This window comes from Cetorhinus maximus, chromosome 5 (genome assembly GCF_964194155.1).
Source record: "Cetorhinus maximus chromosome 5, sCetMax3.hap1.1, whole genome shotgun sequence".
Taxonomy (NCBI): Eukaryota; Metazoa; Chordata; class Chondrichthyes; order Lamniformes; family Cetorhinidae; genus Cetorhinus; species Cetorhinus maximus.
The window spans coordinates 139,316,119-139,335,849 of record NC_135883.1 but is presented as its reverse complement, the minus strand read 5'-3'; the positions used below and the strand labels follow the sequence as shown (position 1 = coordinate 139,335,849).

The 19,731-nt window shown below is 44.5% G+C and overlaps 1 pseudogene; it reads left to right on the top strand.

The window, feature by feature from the left end:
• The first annotated feature begins 1,885 nt into the window (after positions 1-1,885).
• LOC144681137 (polycomb protein SCMH1-like) overlaps positions 1,886-19,731 on the top strand; it is a 76,773-nt pseudogene continuing 58,927 nt past the window's right edge.

Sequence of the window (19,731 nt, the reverse complement as noted above, 5' to 3'; positions counted from 1 at the left end):
CAGAAAAGGATAGAAAGTGGGAAGGTGAAAGGAAGCTGGGTAGTCAGGGAAGGGAAGGAGTAGGTGGAAATTTGCAGGAAGTTTTTTCTCAGAATAAAAAGGAAGGTGCTGAGGTTAGAAATGGCACTCGAAAATTAAGGTGTTTTCATTGTAATAAAGTTGGACACGCGAGATCTGTGCGTTGGAAATCGCAGGGAAAATCTGTTGTAACTATAGGAGTACAGAAAAGTTCTGGAAGTAAAAGTACTGTGGGTTCTGAGGTTCAGGCACAGGTAAAACCAGTGGTTTGTGTACAGGTAAAACAGGAAGAATCAGTAATAGGTAAAGAAGTGGGAATGTGTTCACAATTCACCCAAGAGAATTCTGAGGAGCAGAAATGTTTAAAGTCTTTGTATGTGAAGGGAAAGTCTTTCCATGTGTGCAGGGTGGAGTAGGTAAAGATGTTAAAATTTTAAGAGACACAGGTCATGATTGATTGTGTGGGACCCCTCCCTAAGACTAAAAGTGGAAATCAGTACTTACTGACAATATTGGATGTGTCTACCAGGCTTCCTGAAGCAATACCTTTGAAAAATATTACAACAAAGAAAATTGTGGAAGAGTTAACTAATCTTTTTTTTTACAAGATATGGTTTACCTAAGGAAATACAATCAGATCAGGGTTCAAGTTTCATGTCACAGCTGGGTTTTATAAATTGACTTCACTTTCAGCTCAGCACCTATCACCCAGGCACCTGTTGCTTTTTAATATCACTAAGATTTAGTACCCTGCGTGCACAAATATTGGGAATCTTTTTTGCAGGATGTCTTTCCCAGTACTTCCAATATCTGAACAAAACCCTTGCTTCTTTCAAACCGATGCTTTCCCCCCTCTCTATCATTACCGCCCTCCCCACTCCCCCAAGCCTCCCCAGACATGCTGCTGGAAATACAACTACGTCCTGCCACTTCTCCAAACAAATTCACTCAACTTTCGCCTGTAACTCGGGTGACCTTGATTGTAAAATCTACCCCACTGTGTTTTCTGTCTCTTAGTAGGCTGATGGTTGGAAATCTAATCTAATCTGAACAAGCTGTAACGTCCCAGTATGACACTTAACATATTAATAAAACACGGTGCTGACTGCACCATTTAATCAGGAGGTTGTAATATTTCTTATAAGCGAGTAATGTGACAGAATATTTAACTAATCATTTAATTAATCAGTAGGTTATTTGATTAGAAAAGTTGGGGGACCACCTCCTTTCAATCTTCTGACTTCTAGAAGTGATATCCTGAGTGCCGTAATGCTTTTTGCTGCTATAATACGTGACAAGACATAATGAGGTTAGTATTGCGTGCTTACATTCAGTGTCAGGGTACTCATTTGAACACTGTTAGAAAAGCTATGTCAATACCAGAAACTGCAATTCATACCAGTTAAATCAATTGAGATCCTTTTACCAACCTTTCTAAATTAATATTACAAGCATCCATCCTTAAGGTTAACTCTGGGCTTTGTGTGGATGGATGCAAACATGTCTAATTTTGATTGATTCATTAAATTGAGTTCAATCCATCTCGTTTTTCATCGATCACAAGGAGAAATTAAATAATTGCGTAACCAATGTTTGTCAGGGCATCTGCAAGAATCTTTGTTTAGATACCAATGTACATACCTTACAGGAAGCTATAACATAGTTAGGTTACTGGACTAGTAACCGGGAGAAACAAATCCCATCATGGCAGTTTAAAAATTTGAATTCAGTCTAAAAATAAATAAAATAAATCTGGAAATGAAGATCTTTTTTCAATGAACGAGTTTGTGAAGCTTTCAGATGATTGGAAAAACCCAATTGGTTCATTAATTTTCTTTCGGGAAGGAAACCTTAACTGGCCCGGCCTATGCGTGACTCCAGTCCCACACCAAAGTGGTTGATTCTTAACTGTCAGGATAACTGGGGAGGTGCAATAACTGACGACCTTATCAGCGGCGTCTACACCCAGAGAATGAATGAAGAAAAATTTGTGGTCAGACTACAGCTGCCCTTTGCAGTCTCTAGTTTAAAGGGGCAGCATCTCTGAAGTAGGGAGTTTCTGAACAGTCTAAGCTACTGAAACTGTAAAGTCAGGTGCTAAGCCTCTGTGATGCTGTGACACAATACTCTTGATGAGACCATACTTGGAGCACTGCTGACAATTTTGATCTGCATATTTAAGGAAGGATGCATAGGAGGCAGTTCAGAGGAGGTTCACCACGTTGATTCCTGTGATGAAAGGGTTGTCACGAGGGAAGGTTGAGTAGGTTGGGCCTATTCATTGGAGTTTAGAAGAATGAGAGGTGATCTTATTGAAACATATAAGATTCTGAGGCGGCTTGACAGGATAAATGCTGAGAGTATGTTTCCGCTTGAGGGAGAATCTAGAACCAGGGGCCACAGCTTCAAAATAAGAGTTCCCTATTTAAGGTGGCGATGAGGAGGAATTTCTTCTCTTGGAGGGTCATTGATCTTTGGAATTCCCTACCCCAGAGAGCAGTGGAGGCTGGGTCATTGGATATATTCAAAGCTGATTTAGACAGATTTTTGGGCCAGGGTTTTCTGGTTGTCGGGCGGGCTCAGTGGGAGCGAACGGGAGCAGCTGCGAAGCGGATCGCCGCCCGTGATCGCCGTGATTTCATGCTGGCTGGCCAATTAACGCCCAGCGCTGTCAGGGTGGGGGCGGGAGGAGCGCGAGCGCTGAAGTTCGCGCATGCTCACGGGTGCACGCAGTAAAAGCTCCCTGAGGCACAGAGCTGCCTCAGGGAGCTGAAGATTTTTATCACTAAAAATAAAACATTTTAAAATACTGAAAACATGTCCCCTCATGTGGCTCTGTCATATGAGCAGGGACATGTAAAATAGGAGTGCAAAGAGTTTTTATTTTTTTCATCACTGGTCGAAACCTCATCCCGCCCGTGGATGAGGTTTCGCCAAAAATACAAAGGCTGCTTGGCCTATCCGCCCACCTGCCAACTGAAAGGTTGGACGGGCAGTGAAAAATTCCTATCAAATAGTTGATTAAGGGCCTTAATAGGCTGCTTAATTGTCGGAGGGCACGCTGCCAACTCCCATGCACGCCCGCCAACCGAAATATCATACGAGTGTATGATGATGTTGGGACAGAAAGTGAGTTGAGGCCACAACCAGATCAGCCACGACCTTACTGAATGGCGGAGCAGGCTCAAGGGGCCGGCTGGCCTACACCTGCTCCTATTTCTTATGCTCTTATGCTGCAAAAAGCTTTCAATGTATATTTCATATTTTTATTTTGAAATTTATCAGAGCTAAAGTGAAAATAATAATTTCGTCACGCGATTGCTAATATTGTACATTGGCATAATCACCTAGCCAGATCACATCACTGTGCGTTACTTTCATATATTAATGTGCTGTAAAGTGGGTGAAATAGAGATTTTATACCCTCAAAACTAAAAAGCTTACCTTTCAAATGTTACACTTATGGTGGATATTTGCTGCCGTTTTTGACTCTGACTTTTGTATTTGCTTTGTCTCTGCGTCATTCATTCTTATATTGACAATATTGGGGCATCCATTTCTTGTAGGTAGTTTTTACTGGGACGAATACCTGAAGGCGACAGATCCCAGTATGGCGCCACCTTGCTGCGTCAAGCAGGTAAATTTAAACAAATACCCTGCATGATCCTGACAAGTTTTGGTCCTTAATTAGTCATTTAAGTGTTAAACATCAAGAGAAATTCAGAAAGACTGAAGCTTTATTTAGTTAACTAGGCATCAACTGATTCTTGTCAAATGCTTTTTTTTTGTGAAGCAATTGATAGTTGTACATGTAAGATGAAAGAATGAAAGACCTTGCATCAATGAAATACCTTTCATGACCTCAGAACCTTCCAAAGCACAATACATCCAATGAGTTACATTTGAAGTGTAGTCACATTGTAATATTTGGAAACATGGCATCCAATTTGTGCACAGCAATGAAATAAGTGATCAGACAGGAACAGGTGGAGCTTTGGAGTCTCAATTAAATGATTTAAATAGAGGGATTGCACAGCACTGAAACAGGCCATTAGCCCAACTTGTCTATGCCAGTGTTTATGCTACACAAGAGACTCCTTCTATCCATGCTCATCTAATCCTATCAGTATAACCTTCTATTCCTCTCATCCTCATGTGTGTATGAGCTCCCATTTAAGCAAAAAAGAAAGGTTCTTTGGTTATTTTACAGGTGACAAGGCAGTGCAGTGTGTTGACATTCCAACATGATGTGCTACAGACTGGTAGCATATAGATGGCCTACTCACTATGAGCTCTGAATCTCATGGTGAGACATTGAGCAGGCGGGCAGGTTTTTCTCCACAGGAGTGGAAAGAACATCAGAGGGCTACTTATCTCAGACCACTCTCTTGCATTTGCAAGTCTACAAAGACAGATCACGACAACCAATGAAGTACTTTGCAATGTAGTCACTGATCTTCCTTTATGCAAGGCATGACTCCAGCCAGTGGAGAGATTCCCCCCTTATTTGCATTGACTTCAGTTTTGGTAGGGCTCCTTGATGCCACTCAACCTAATGCTGCCTTAATGTCAAGTCATTCTCACCTCACCTCTGGAACCCAGTTCTTTTATTCATGTTTGTGCCAAGGCTATAATGAGGTCAGGAGTTGAGTGGTTCTGGTGGAACCCACTGAGCATTGGTGAGCAGGTTATTGCTGTGTAAGTGCCATTTGATAGCATTGTTGATGACACCTTCCATCACTTTGCTGATGATTGAGAATAGACTGATGGGACCGTAATTGATGGCATCGGACTTGTCCTGCTTTTTGTGGACATGACATATCTGGGCAATTTTCCACATTGTTGGGTACATGCCAGTGTTGTAGCTGTACTGGAACAGCTTCGATAAGGATATGGTTAGATCTGGAGCACGTCTTCAGCACTACAGCCAGGATTTTGTCAGGGCACACAGCCTTTGCAGTATCCAATATGGTCAGCCATTTCTTGATATTATGTGGAGTGATTCAACTGGCTGAAGGTTGCATCTGTGATGTTTGGGATCAGGAGGCCATGATTGATCATAAGAACATAAGAAATAGGAGCAGGAGTAGACCACATGGCCCATTGGGTCTGCACTGCTATTCAATATGATCGTGGCTGATCTTGGGCTTCAACGCCATTTCCTTCCCGGTCCCCATATCCTTTAATTCCCTGAGAGACCAACAATCTGTCTATCTCAGCCTTAAATATAATCAATAATGGAGCATCCACAAACCTCTGTGGTTGAGAATTCCAAAAATTCACAACCTTTTGAGTGAAGAAATTTCTCTTCATCTCAGTCCTAAATGATCAGCCCCTTATCCTGAGACTGTGCCCTGTGTTTTAGATTCCCTGATCAGTGGAAACAATCACTCAGCATCCACCCTATCAAGCCCCTTCAAAATTTTGTAGGTTTCAATGAGATCGCTTTTCATTCTTCTGAACTCCAGAGAATATAAACCCAATTTACTCAGCCTCTCATCATAGGACAACCCACTCACCCCAGGGTCTAATTTGGTGAACCTTCACTATACCGCCTCCAATGCAAGTACATCATTTTTTAAATGTTGTGACCAAAACTGTACACAGTACTCCAGATTCGGTCTCACCAAAATCCTGTAAATCCTACAACTGTAGCAAGACTTCTTTATTCTTGTATTTCAATTCCTTTGCAATAAAGGCCAACATGGTATTTGCCTTCCTAATTGCTTGCTGCACCTGCATGCTAATTTTCTGTGTCCCTTGTACAAGCACAACCAAGTATCTGTGAACATCAATACATACAAGTTTCTCACCTTTTAGAAAATATGCTGTTTTTTTACCCTTACGACCAAAGTGAATAACTTCATATGTCCCTATATTATACTCCTTCTGCCATCTTGTTGCCCACTCCCTTAACCTGTCTATATCTCTTTGCAGCCTCTCAGTGTCTTTTCCACAGCTTACCTTTCCACCTAGTTTGGAATCATCAGCAAACTTAGATATATTACTCTTTGTCTCTTCATCTAACTCATTATTATAGATTGTAAATAGCTGAGGCCCCAGCACTGATCCTTGCAGCACTCGACTATTCGCTGCCTGCCAACTTGAAAAAACTCCGTTTATGCCCACTCTCTGCTTTCTATCTGTTAACCAATCCTCTATCCATGCTAAAATATAATCCACAACTCCATGAGCCCTTATTTTGTCTATTAACCTTTTGTGCAGCACCTTACAGAATGCCTTGTGGAAATGTAGATATACTACATCTATTGGTTCCTCTTTATCTACCTTACCAGATACATCCTCAAAAAACTCTAATAAATTTCCCTTTAGTAAAACCATGTTGACTTGTTCTAAACATACTATGCTTTCCTAAGTGCATTGTTAAGACTTCCTTAATAATAGATTCCAGCATTTCTCCAAACAACTGATGTCAGGCTAACTGACCTGTAGTTCACTGCTTTCTCTCTCCCCCCTTTCTTGAAAAATGATGTAACAATTGCTAACTTCCAATCCAATCCAGTCCAATCCAATCCAATCATGAATCTAAGGAATTTTGGAAAATCATAGCTAGCATATCCACTATCTCTGCAGCTATCTCTTTTAGAACCCTGGGTTATAGGCCATCAGGTCCCAAGGATTTGTTGTTTTTTAGTGCCTTAAGTTTCTCCAATACTTTATCTCTGCTGATATCAATTTCCCTAATTTCCTCTAGGTTATTGTCTGTTTCTGGTATGGAACTTGTGTCTTCTACTGTGAAGACAGACAAAATATTTGTTCAGTGCCTTCACCATTTCCTCGTTCCTCATGATAATTCCTCCCGTCTCTGCTTCTAAGGGAATAACATTTACTTTAGCTACTCTCTTCCTTGTTATATACTTAAAAAAGCTCTTACAATCTGTTTTTTATATTTCTGGCTCTCATTCTATTTTTCCCATTTTTATCAACTTTTTGGCAGCCCTTTGCTGGTTTCTAAAACTCTCCCAATCCTCAGACCAGAATATTGCCGTCAGCGTGTGGGGTGGGCCTGACATGCTGACGTGCAAAATGACATGGGATGATGTGCATCCCGACGACATCGTGCGTCATTCCGATATTGCGTTCAGCGGGCATACGCTGGAGACGGCTGCGTGCCTGCTGTACTGTCAAAGGCCTATTAAGGCCATTAGGAAAGTAATTTAGCTAATTAACAGCGCTGCCCGTCCAACCTTAAGGTTGGTGGGCAGGCGAAGAGCCCAAGCGGCCTCCACATTTTTCAGGAAACCTCATCCACGGGCGGGATGAGGTTCCCTGAAGCTTTAATAAAAGAATTAAATAAAATTTGCGAAATGCACAAACATGTCCCAGCTCATGTGACACTGTCACATGAGGGGACATGTTTAAATAATTTTTCAGATCATTTATTCAAAATTTCCATTACCAACTTAATCTCCGTGCCTCAGGGAGATGGCCGCGCTCTTTCGCGTGCTGGGCGGGCCAAAGCCGATTGCGGGCGGCGATTGGCTCCGCGCCCACCCCCACCCGCTCTCACACAGCCCGCCCAACATAGGTAAGATGTAGCCCTCAGACTTGCTATTGTTTTTTGCAACATTATAAGCCTCTTTTAATCTAATACTATCCTTAACTTCCTGAGTGAGCCATAGATGGGACCTTCTTGCTGAGTTTTTGTTCTTCAATGGAATGTATCTTAGTTGATCATTTTGAACTGTTTCTTTAAATGTTTCTCACTGTTCAGTTACCTCCACACCTTTTAATCTGTTTATCCAATTAACCTTAGCCCATTCTTCCTTCATACCTATGTAATTGGCTTTGTTTAAGTTTAAGATTTTTGTTTGTGATTGGAATATGTCACTTTCAAATTTAACATGGAATTGAATGTTATTATGATCATTATTTCCCAGTGGATCTTTTACTGTGACAGGACTAATTAACCTTGCTTCATTATGCTTTATCCCTAGTCGGCTCCACTATATGCTGCCCCAAGAAACTGTCACAAAAACATTCTACAAACTCATCTTCTAGACTATACTTGCCAATTTGATTTTTCCAGCCTATATAAAGATTGAAGTTCCCCCCACAATTATTAAATTTCCTATGTTACAGGTTCTGATAATTTCTTGTTTAACGCTCTGCCCAACAGTTTAACCACTGTTAGGGTGCATATAAACTACTCCTACCAATGTTTTCTAACTCTTGCTATTCCTAATTTCCACCCAAACTGATTCTACTTCATGGGCAGAATTTTACGACCCCGTTTCGGTGGGGACGGGGCCGTAAAATGCGGCGAGACATTATAAACCCCATTGACGACAGTGGGAACGTAAAATCCCACTGTCATAAAATTCTGCCCCAGATCTTTAGAGGCCAGATCCTTTTTCATGAATGTTCTTCTGTCTTCCTTTACTATAAGGGCCACCCTACTTCCTTTGCCATTCTGTCTGTCTTTCTGAAATATTGTGTACCCTGGAATATTTATTTCCCAACCTTGATCACCTTGTAACCATGTTCCTGTACTGGCAATTAGACCTAAATCAATCACCTCTATCTGTGCCACAAATTCATCTATCCTATTGCAGATGCGTCGTGCATTAAGATAAAGAACCTTTAATTTCATTTTTTTACTCTGCTCCCTGCAATGACTGAATTCACTGTTGTTTATTTTTTGTTAAACTCCCCGTCCCTTCCTATCCCACTCTGCTTGTCTTTACTCACATCACTATACTGTTCCGATACCTCGACCTTTCCCTGTGGACTTCTAAGCCCCCCTTCACCCGAACTCTCAACACCTCCCCCAAAACCCTTCTGCTGTTAGTTTAAAGCCCTGTCCACAGCCCTGGTTGAATGATTGGCCAGGATACAGGTCCCAGCCTGGTTCAAGTAGGGCCCAGCCCAATGAAATAGCTCACTCTCCCCTGAGTACTGATGGCAGTGCCCCATGAATTGAAACCCCTTCTTCCCACACCACTCTTTGAGACATGCGTTTAGTTCTCTAATCTGTTTAACCTTATTCCAATTGGCCTGTGGCTCAGGTAACAATCCAGAGATTATTATATTTGATGTTCTGCTTTTTAATTTAGACCCTCACTCCTCAATTTCTCTTAGCAGAGCATCATTCCTTGTTCTACCTATGTTGTTGGTTCCCAAGTGGACCACAACAACTGGATCTTTCCCCCCCCCCCCCCCCGCCCCCACACTCCAAGTTTCTCTCCAGCTGTGAGGAGATGTCCTTAACCCTAGCACCGGGCAGGCAACACAACGTTTGGAGCTCTCTGTTCTGGCTGTAAAGAACAGTACCTATCCCTCTGACTATACTGTCTCCTATCACTACCACATTCCTCTTCACTCCCCCACCACTTGAATGGCATCTTTCGTCATGGTGCCATGGTCAGTCCACTCATCCACCTTGCAGTCCTTCTCATCCACACAAGTAGCAAGCACCTTGTACCTGTTGGACAAAGTCAGGGGCTGAGGCTCCTCCATCACTATATGCTAGGTCCCCATATCAGCCTGCCCCGCAGTCACATCCTCCTGCCTCTGACCACTGACCAGCTCTAAAGTACTCCCTATCCTAAGGGGTGTGACAGCCTCCTGGAATAAAGTGTTCGTGTAACTTTCCCCCTCCCTGATGCATCGCAGTGTCTGCAGCTCTGCCCCCAGCTCAATGACTCTGAGCCAAAGTTCCTCAAGCCGCAGATACTTACTGCAGACATATTTGCCCTGGATCACACTGGTGCCCAGATTTCCCACATTCCGCAGCCGCAACACATCACCTGCCCTGCCATTTTTAGGAACATAGGAACAGGAGTAGACCATTCAGTCCAAATGAGCCTGCTCCACCATTCAATTTGATCTTGGCTGATCGTCTATCTCAGTTCCATTTTCCCACACTATCTCCATGTCTCTTGATGTCATTGGTCTCCAGAAATCTATTAATTTCTGCCCTGAACATGTTCAATGATTGAGCTTCCATAGCCCTCTGGGGTAGCGAATTCCAAAGATTCACCACCCTTTGAGAGATGAAATTCCTCCTCAGTTCAGTTTTAAGTGGCCTAGCCCTTATCCTGAGATTATGTCCCCTGGCTGTAGACTCACCAGCCAGGGGAAACATACAATCTACATCTGCCCTGTCATGCTCTGTAAGAATTTTGTTAGTTTCAATGAGGTCACCCCTCATTCTTCGAAATTCGAAGGAATACAGATCCAGTCTCCTCAATCTCTCCTCATAAGAAAATCCCGCCATCCCAGGGATTAATCTGATGAACCTCCATTGCATTCCCTCTATGGCAAGTATATCCTTCCTTTGATAAGGGGACCAAAACTGCAGAATACTCCAGGTGAGATCTTACCAAGGACCTATATAATTATGTGTTAGCTAATTATTTGATTTTCCTTAATTAATTTATAATTAATAAAGCTCACTACTCCCAATAACATTTACTACTGCTCGAAGACCTTAATACTATCAATAAAATATTACAATTATTAATAAGTTATGCACTATTAAAAGATAAAGGACTCTTTCCTCTCTCTCTGTGCTCTTTAATGGACACTCGCCTCTCTCTCCACTCTTTAATGGAATCTTACCTCTCTCTCTCTGCTCTTTAATGGACTCTCGCCTCTCTCTCTCCGTACTTTAATGGACTCTCACCTCTCGCTCCCAACTCTTTAATGGACTCTTGCCTTTGACACTGCTCTTTAATGGACTCTCGCCTCTCTCTCCATACTTTAATGGACTCTCACCTCTCGCTCCCTGCTCTTTAATGGACTCTTGACCCTCTCTCCACTCTTCAATGGACTCTAGCCTCTCTACATATGAACATGTGAACAAGAAACAGGAGTAGGCCATTCGGCCTCTCGAGCCTCCTCCACCATTTAATAAGATCATAGCTGGTCTGATAGTAACTGAAATCTACATTCCACCTACCCCTGATAACCTATCACCTCTCGCTTACCAAGAATCTATCCACCTCTGACTTAAAAATATTAAAAGACTCTGCTTCCACTGCCTTTTCAGGAAGATAGTTCCAAAGACTCACAAACATGTGAGAGAAAAAAATTTGTCTGACCTCCGTGTTAAATGGGAGACACCTTATTTTTAAACAGTGACTCCTAGTTCTAGATTCTCCCACAAGAAGAAACATCCTCTCCATATCCACATTCTCTGCTATTTAATGGACTCTCATCTCTCTCTCCGCACTCCTTAATAGACTCTAGCCTCTCTCTCCCCACTCTTTAATGAGCTCTCGTCTCTCTCTCTGCTCTTTAATGGGCTCTTTCCTCTCTCTCGGCTATTTAATGGACTCTCCTCTCTCTCTGCACTCATTATGGACTCTTTCCTCTCCCTCTGCACTCTTTAATGGACTCTTTCCTCTCTTTAATGAAGTCTCGCCTCTCTCGCTGCTCTTTAATGGACCCTCACCTCTCTCTCTGCTCTTTAATGGACCCTCGCCTCTCTCTCTCCGATCTTTAATGGACACTCGCCTCTCTCTCTCCGATCTTTAATGGACACTCGCCTCTCTCTCTCTGATCTTTAATGGACACTTGCCCCTTTCCACGTGCTTTACTGGACTCTTGCCTCTCTGCTCTCTTTAATGGACCCTCGCTTCTCACACCACGTTCTTTAATGGACTCTCACCTCTCTCTCCATGCTCTTTAATGGACTCTTTCCTCTTTCTCCCTGCTCTTTAGTGGACTCTCGACCCTCTCCTCGCTCTTTATATGGACTCTTTCCTCTCTTTCTGATCTTTAATGGACTCTTGCCTCTCTGATATTTAATGGACAGTCGCCTCTTTCCACGCTTTTTAAAGGACTCTTGCCTCTGATTCTGCTCTTTAATGGACCCTCGCCTCTCGCTTCCCGTTCTTTTATGGACTCTTTCCTCTCTCTTTACATTCTTTAATGGACACTTTCCTCGCTCTCTCCTCTCTTTAATGGACTCTTTCCTCTTTCTCCCTTCTTTAATGGACTCTCGCCTCTCTCTCCGCTCTTTAATGGACTCTTTCCTCTCTCTTTCTCCGCTCTTTAATGGACTCTCACCTCTCTCTCTGCTCTTTAATAGACTCTCGCCTCTCTCTCTCCGCTCTTTAATGGACCCTTGCCTCTCTCTCCGCACGCCTTGATAGACTCCAGCTTCTCTCTACCCGCCCTTTAATGGACTCTCACCTCTCTCTTCGCTCTTTAATAGACTCTCGCCCCTTTCTCCCCACCCTTTAATGGACGCTTTCCTCTCTCTCCAGACTTTTTCCTCTCTTTCTGCCCTTTAAAGGACTCTCACCTCTCTCTCTGCTCTTTAATGGATTCTCGCCTCTCTCTCCGCACTCCTTAACAGACTCTAGCGTCTCTCTCCCTGCCCTTTAATGGACTGTTGGCTCTCTCTCCGCACTCTTTATATGGACTCTCGCCTCTTACCACGCTCTTTACTGGACTCTTTCCTCTCTCCTCTCTTTAATGGACCCTCCCCTCTCACTTCACACTCTTTAATGGACTCTCGCCTCTCTCTCCGCACTCTTTGGGCTGAATATGCCCCCCGTTGGGGGGGGTGGCGTGGGGGCGGGCAGGAGCGAGTGTGAACCCAATTGGCGCCCCCGATCGTGTACGCGCCAATTAAGGCCCACCCAACGTGATGTACACCCAGAAGGGCTGAGCGCTCCCTGTGCAGATGGGGGGACTCCCTGAGTTGGGGCCTGCGCTTTTTCATGCGCTATTTCACGCATGTGCGCGAAAGAGTGCAGAAATCTCCCTGAAGCACCTCCGTACCTCAGGGAGATTAGTTTAAGTCTTGAAAAATATAATAAAGGTTAAAAAAAAAATTTAAAGACATATCCCCTCATGTGAAACTGCCACATGAGCTGGGACATGTCCATTAATTTTCTCAAAAAATTTTATTTGATTAATGAACCCTTCATGAAACCTTATCCCGCCCGTGGATGAGGCTTCATGAAAAATGTGAAGGCCGCCTGGGCTCTTTGCCTGCCCGACAACCTTAAGGTTGGACAGGCAGCTTTCTTAACAGCTTCAATTACTTTGTTAATGGCCTTAATAGGCCTTTGACAGTTTTGCGGGTACATAGCTGATGCAGCTGTGCGCCCGCTGAACTGACAATCTAAATGACGCGCAGTGACATCGGGACACCCGCCCGACATCACCACGCATCATTTTACACGTCGGCGAGTGGGCCCCCGTCCCGCTTGCCGATGGGAAAATTCTTTCCTTTATATGGACTCTTTCCTCTCTTTCTGCTCTTCAATGAACTCTCGCCACAGGTTCAGCCCTTTAATAGACTCTCACCTCTCGCTTCCCGCTCTTTTATGGACTCTTTCCTCTCGCTCCCTGTTCTTGTATGGACTCTCACCTCTCTCTCTTCTCTTTAATGGACTCTCATCCCTCATCGCTCTTTAATGACTCTCGCCTCTCCCTCTCCGCTCTTTAATGGGCTCTCGCCTCTCTCTCCGCACTTTAATGGGCTCTAGCCCCTCCCTCCCCTCTTTAATGTACTCTCGCCTCTCGCTCCGCACTCTTTAATGGACTCTTTTCTCTCTCTCTGTGCCCTTTAATGGACACCCTGCACTCTCTCCACTCCTTAATGAAGTATCACCTCCCTCTCTCTGCTCTTTAATGGACCCACTCCTCTATCTCCACTCTTTAATGAACTTTAGCCTCTCTGTCCCCTCTTTAATTTACTCTCGCCTCTCACTCTGTGCCCTTTAATGGACTCTGTCCTCTCACTCCGTGCTCTTTAATGGACTCTGGCTTCTCTCTCCGTGTTCTTTAATGGACTCCCTCCTCTCTCTCCCCGCTCTTTAATGGACTCTGGCCTCTCTCTCTCCTCTCTTTAATGGACTCTCCCCTCTCTCCACCCGCTCTTTAATGGACTCTGGCCTCTCTCTCCGTGCTCTTTAATGGACTCCCCCCTCTCTCCACCCGCTCTTTAATGGACTCTGGCTTCTCTCTCCGTGTTCTTTAATGGACTCTGGCTTCTCTCTCCGTGTTCTTTAATGGACTCTCGCCTCTCTCTACATATGAACATAAGAACATGGAGCAGGAGAAGGCCTTCGACCCCTCCACCTCTGCCTTAAAAATATTCAAAGACTCTGCTTCCTCCGCCTTTTCAGGAAGCGAGTTCCAAAGACTCATGAACATCTGAGAGGAAAAATTTTGCCTCATCACCATGTTAAATGCGCAACTCCTTGTTTTTATCAGTGACCCCCGGTTCAAGATTCTCCCACAAGAGAAACCATCAACTCCACATCCACTTTCTCTGCTATTTAATGGACACTTGCCTCTCTCTCCGCACTGTTTTTTGACTCTAATTCCGCTCTGTAATGGACTCTGGCCCCTCTCTCTCCGTTCTTTAATGGCCCCCCATCCTCTCTCTCCCCACTCTTTAATGGGCTCTTGCCTCTCTCTTCCCTCTTTAACGGGCTCTCGCCACTCTCTCCCCTCTTTAATGTACTCTTGCGTCTCTTTCCATGCTCTTTAATGGACTCTTTCCCCTCACTCTCTGCTCTTTAATGGACTCTAACCTTTCTCTCCCCTCTTTAATGGACTCTCGCCTCTCTATCTGCATTCTTTAGTGGACCCTTTTCTCTCTCTCTCTCTCCTCAATGGACTCATTCCTCTCTCTCCCCTCTTTAGTTGCCTCATTCCTCTCTCTCTTTAATGGATTTCACCTCTCTCTCCCTGCTCTTAAAGAACTCTCGCCTCCCTCTCCGCTCTTTACTGGACTCTTTCCTCCCTCTCTCTGCTCCTTAATGGACTCTTGCCTCCCTCTCCGCTCTTTAATGGACTCTCGCCTCTCTCTCCACTATTTGAGAAACTCTTTCCTCTCTTTCTGCGCTCTTTAATGTATTCTCACCTCTCTCACTCTCTCTCCACCCTTTAATGGACTCTGGACCCCTATCTGCTCTTTAATGGACTCTCACTTCTCTCTCCCCTCTTTAATGGACACTTGCCTCCTTCTCTGCTCTTTCATGGACTTTTTCCTCTCTCTCCACTCTTTAATAGACTCTCGCCCCTCTCTACCCTCTTTAATAAACTGCTGCCTCTCTCCGCTCTTTAATGGACTCTCACCTCTCTCTCTGCTATTTAATGGAATCTTACCACTCTCTTGCGTTCTTTAATGAAGTCTCTCCTCTCTCCACACTCTTTAATGGAATCCCACCACTCTCTCCACGCTGTTTAATGAGATCTCACCTCTCTCTCCGCAATCTTCAATGGATTCTTGCCTCTCCGCTGTTTGGCGGACTCTCGCCTCCCTCTCCATGCTCCCTAATCATCCACTTGGCATTTCTGGCTGAAGATGGTTGCAAATATTTCAGCCTGGCCTTTTGCACTAATAGGCTGGAGTCTTCCATCAATGTGACCGGGGATATTTGTTGGACCTTCTTTAATTGTCCATTCATGTCTGGATGTGGCAGGACTGCAGAGCTTTGATCTGATTTGTGGTTGTACGATTCCTAGTTCTATCAATAGCATGCTGCCTCCATGAATTACCATGCATGTAGTGTGCTGTAGCCTCACCAGGTTGGCATCTCATTTTGAGGTATGCCTGGTGCTGCTCTTGACATACCCTCCTGCACTCTTCATTGAACCAGGGTTGATCCCCTGGTTTGGTGGTAATGGTAGAGTGGGGGATATTCTGGGCCATGAGGTTACAGATTGTGGCTGAGTACAATTCTGCTGTACCAGAAGGCCAAAGAGCCTCATGGATGCCCAGTTTTGAACTGTTAGATATGTTCTGACTCCTTCCCATTTAGCCTGGTGGTTGTGCCATACAACTTGATGGAGTGTGCGCCCTCAGTGTGAAGACAGGATTTTGTCTCCATAAGTCCTGTACAGTGGTCACTCCTACCAATATTGTCATGAACAGATGCATCTACAGCTGGTAGATCAGTGAGGGAGAGGTCAAGTAGATTTTTTTTTCTTGTGTTGGTTCTCTCATCACTTGCCATGAGCCCAGACTGACAGATGTGTCCTTCAGGACTCAGCCAGTTCATCATTGATGCTAATGAACCGCTCTTGGTGATGGACATTGAAGTCCCCCACCAAGAGTATGTTCTGTAACTTTCCTACCCTCAGTGTTTCTTCTAAGTTGTTTTCAACATGGAGGAGTACTCATTCATTAGTTGAAGGAGGCTGGTAGGTGGTAATCAGCAGCAGGTTTCAATGCTCATGTTTGACATGATGCCATGTGAGTTCATTGGGTCTGGAGTCAATTTTGAGGACTTCCAGTGTCACTCACTCTCGATTGCATTCCACTGTGCCATCTCTGGTGGGTCTGTCCTGCTGGTGAGACAAGATGTAACCAGGGATGGTGGTGGAGGAGTCTGGGACATTGGCTGTAAGATATGGTTTGGTAAATATGACTGTGTCAGGCCGTCAGCTGGCCTGTGGACATTTTGGTACAAGTCCCCAGATGACAGCAAGAAGAGCTTTGCAGGGTCGACAGCCCTGGGTGTTCTGTTGTCACATCCACTATCTAGTTTGATGCCGGGTGGTCCATCTGGTTTTATTCTTTTTTTTCCCTTCTATAGCAGTTTGATATGATTGAGTGGCTTGCAGGCTATTTCTGAGGGCAATTATGGGTCAGCCACATTGCTGTGGGCCTGGAGTCCCATGTCGGCCAGACTGAGTAAGTAGGGCAAATTTCCTTGCCTAAAGAACATTAGTGAACCAGGTGGGTTTTTAACAGCAAACTGGTAATTTCAGGATCATCATTACTGGAACTAGTTTTTTATTCCAGATTTATTTAATTGAATTTAAACTTCACCGGAATTTAAATTCTCTGGAGCATTAATACAGGTCTCTATATCACTAGTCCAGTAACATCATCACATTGCGGCCGTTCCCTGTGTAATATAAGCCTATGTAATTCTATGTAACGGAGACAGGCTGGGCGAGGTGTAGAATGGGTTTATGTACAGAGTGAGTGGGAAACCAAAGTGTGAGTTTGAATGGAACAAACCAGAACATTTGAACAGTTTGTACAAATGCACATAAGGCAAAACCTTTACCTCGGTGTGCGCGCGCCAGACCCGCTCGAGCGTAAAGTGAAGCGTGTTGATGTCGGGCGAGCGTCCCGACGTCACTGTGCAGTCACACGGTTTTTCCCGGCAAGCACGGGAATCGGCAGCGCGCCCGCCGACAATCAAAAGGCCTGTTAAGGCCATTAAAGTCTTAATTAACTTAAATTTTTCACTGCCCGTCCAACCTTAAGGCTGGTGGGCAGGCAAAAAGACTTAGCGGCCTTTGCACTTTTCAGGGAACCTCATCCACGGGTGGGATGAGCTTTCCAAAAGCAAACAGAAATAAAATAAAAATGTTAAAATCTAATTAATAACGTCCCTGCTCATGTGACAGAGTCAGCTGAGGGGATATGTTTCATAATATTTTATGAGGCTTCATTTACTTTTCTGAAAGCTCTTCATCTCCCTGAGGCAGCTCTGTGCTTAACTGGCCTGCCAGAGTGAAATTGCAGTCCGTTCCCAATTGTGGGCGGCGATCGACTCTCCAAACGTCCCCGCCCGCCCCCACCGAGCATGCCCAACAAGGGCTAAGTTCTGCCCATAGTGTCAGTAGCGCAAGGATACGAAGCTGAATTAGACTACACAAACAAAACAACAGGAGAACAAGAATGCAGCGCCATTATACAATAAGTAAAGTTTTGTTTAACTTTTCTTTAATCCTTTCTCTTTGATTTATAATTTGAATCTAAAACCTACAGAATAAATGGCAGTGGTGGGTGTTACTTGTTAAAAAAACATTGGGCAGAATTTTGCTCTTGTCGGGCGGGCTCGATGGGGATGGGCAGGGCCGGTCAGGAAGCCGACTGCCGCCCACGATCGGGCCGGACGGCGCTGCCTGTGTGGTGGTGTTTGGGGGTGGGGTGGAGGAGGGCGAGCGGGGCAAGTGTGAACTGCAGAGCTGCCTCAAGGAGATGAAGAATTTTTAAAATTACAAATAAAGGCTTTTAAAATGTAATAAAACTCTGTCACATGAGTAGGGACACGTTATAAATGAAATTTGAAAAATTTTGTCTTATTTTTATTTGATGTTGGAAGCCTCATCCCGTCTGTGGATGAGGTTTCCAAAAAAATGCAAAAGCCACTTGGCCTTTTTGCCTGCCCACCAACCATTAGGTCGGATGGGCAGCGGAAAGTTTAAGTTCATTGATAGTTTAATGGCCTCAGTGGGCCTTCTAATTGTCGATGTGCGCACTGCTGATTCCCGCACGTGCCCGCCAACCAAACTATTGTGTGACTGTGCGTTGACATTGGGACACTCGCCCAACGTCATCGCGCGTCATTTCACACTTGAGCAGTTTGGGCGCGCGTCTGCCGCTGAGATGAAAATTCTGCCTGTTGTTTTTTTTATTCATTCATGGGATGTGGGCTTCGCTGGCTGGGCCAGCATTTATTGCCCACCCCTTGTTGCCCTTGAGAAGGTGGTGGTGAGCTGCCTTCTTAAACGCTGCAGGCCATGTGGTGTAGGTACACCCACAGTGCTGTTAGGGAGGGAGTTCCCGGATTTTGACCCAGCGACAGTGAAGGAATGTGATATATTTCCAAGTCAGGATGGTGAGTGACTTGGAGGGGAACTTCCAGGTGGTGGTGTTCCCATCTACCTGCTGCCCTTGTCCTTCTAGATGGTAGTGGTCATGGGTTTGGGAGGTGCTGTCTAAGGAGCCTTGGTGAATTCCTGCAGTGCATCTTGTAGATGGTACACACTGCTGTTACTGTGTGTGGGTGATGGAGGGATTGTATTTGGGACCTATTATTGTGATTTTTGTTATCAGTTATACTGTGGCGAGGAGAGGTGAATTGTCATGTATTTTATTTGCCAAGATTTTCAGTCTGACTGCAGACTTATAGTAATAATATGTAGTAATAGTTCCAGTGAATAGCAAAATTGTAAGTGTCTCTGAAAAGTAATCACATCTAGCCTGTGGGCTGTGATTTTAGCTAATATTTTATCAGAGTATTCATTGACTGAAGAAGGTTATTTGGCTCATTGAGCATTATAGTTATTGCTGCGTAACTATACTCAGTTTATGGACCTGTAGGTGGAGTTGCTTCCCTTTTGTGCGTCAGTGCAATTTCAGCTGATTTAAGTCTAGTTTGTGTTGGAAGAATTACACTCTATCTGTTCAATAGCATATATTCAAGTCCAGAGAGTTTCACAGAATTGGCGAGGATCCTGTGTGCTTCCAAATTGCATGGCCAGAGTTTTAGCGCTCACAGGTGCGTGCCATACACGGACAGAGGTGAAATTGCGCAGGATGACATTGGGCGAGCACCCCGACATCATCCCGCGTGCGAGCAATCTCCAGGGTTGGCAGGGGCGTGCAGGTGTTAGAACAGCGCCTGCCAACAGTTATAGAGCCACTAAAGACCATTAAAAAGGCAGTTGGTTTTACGTTGCCTGTGCAATTTCCCCCTCGTCACATGGGCAAAACGGCCAGGCGGGCAGCCCACTTTTAACGAAACTCATTCAAGGGCAGGATAAAAAGGGTCAGCAGCATTGCCAGTGTGAGTCGTGAGGAGTTTAGGAGATAGTTTGCTGCTGGTTGCTTATTTGAACTTGACAGCTTCATCTCTGTTCTGAGCCTCAGTCTTAGCGTTTCCAGGCTTCATTTCGGGACCCATTGGTGTCTCCAAGACCCCTCGAGGATTTTAACCCCGTGGACCTTTCCAGGCATCAGACAGCCTTCTGTTA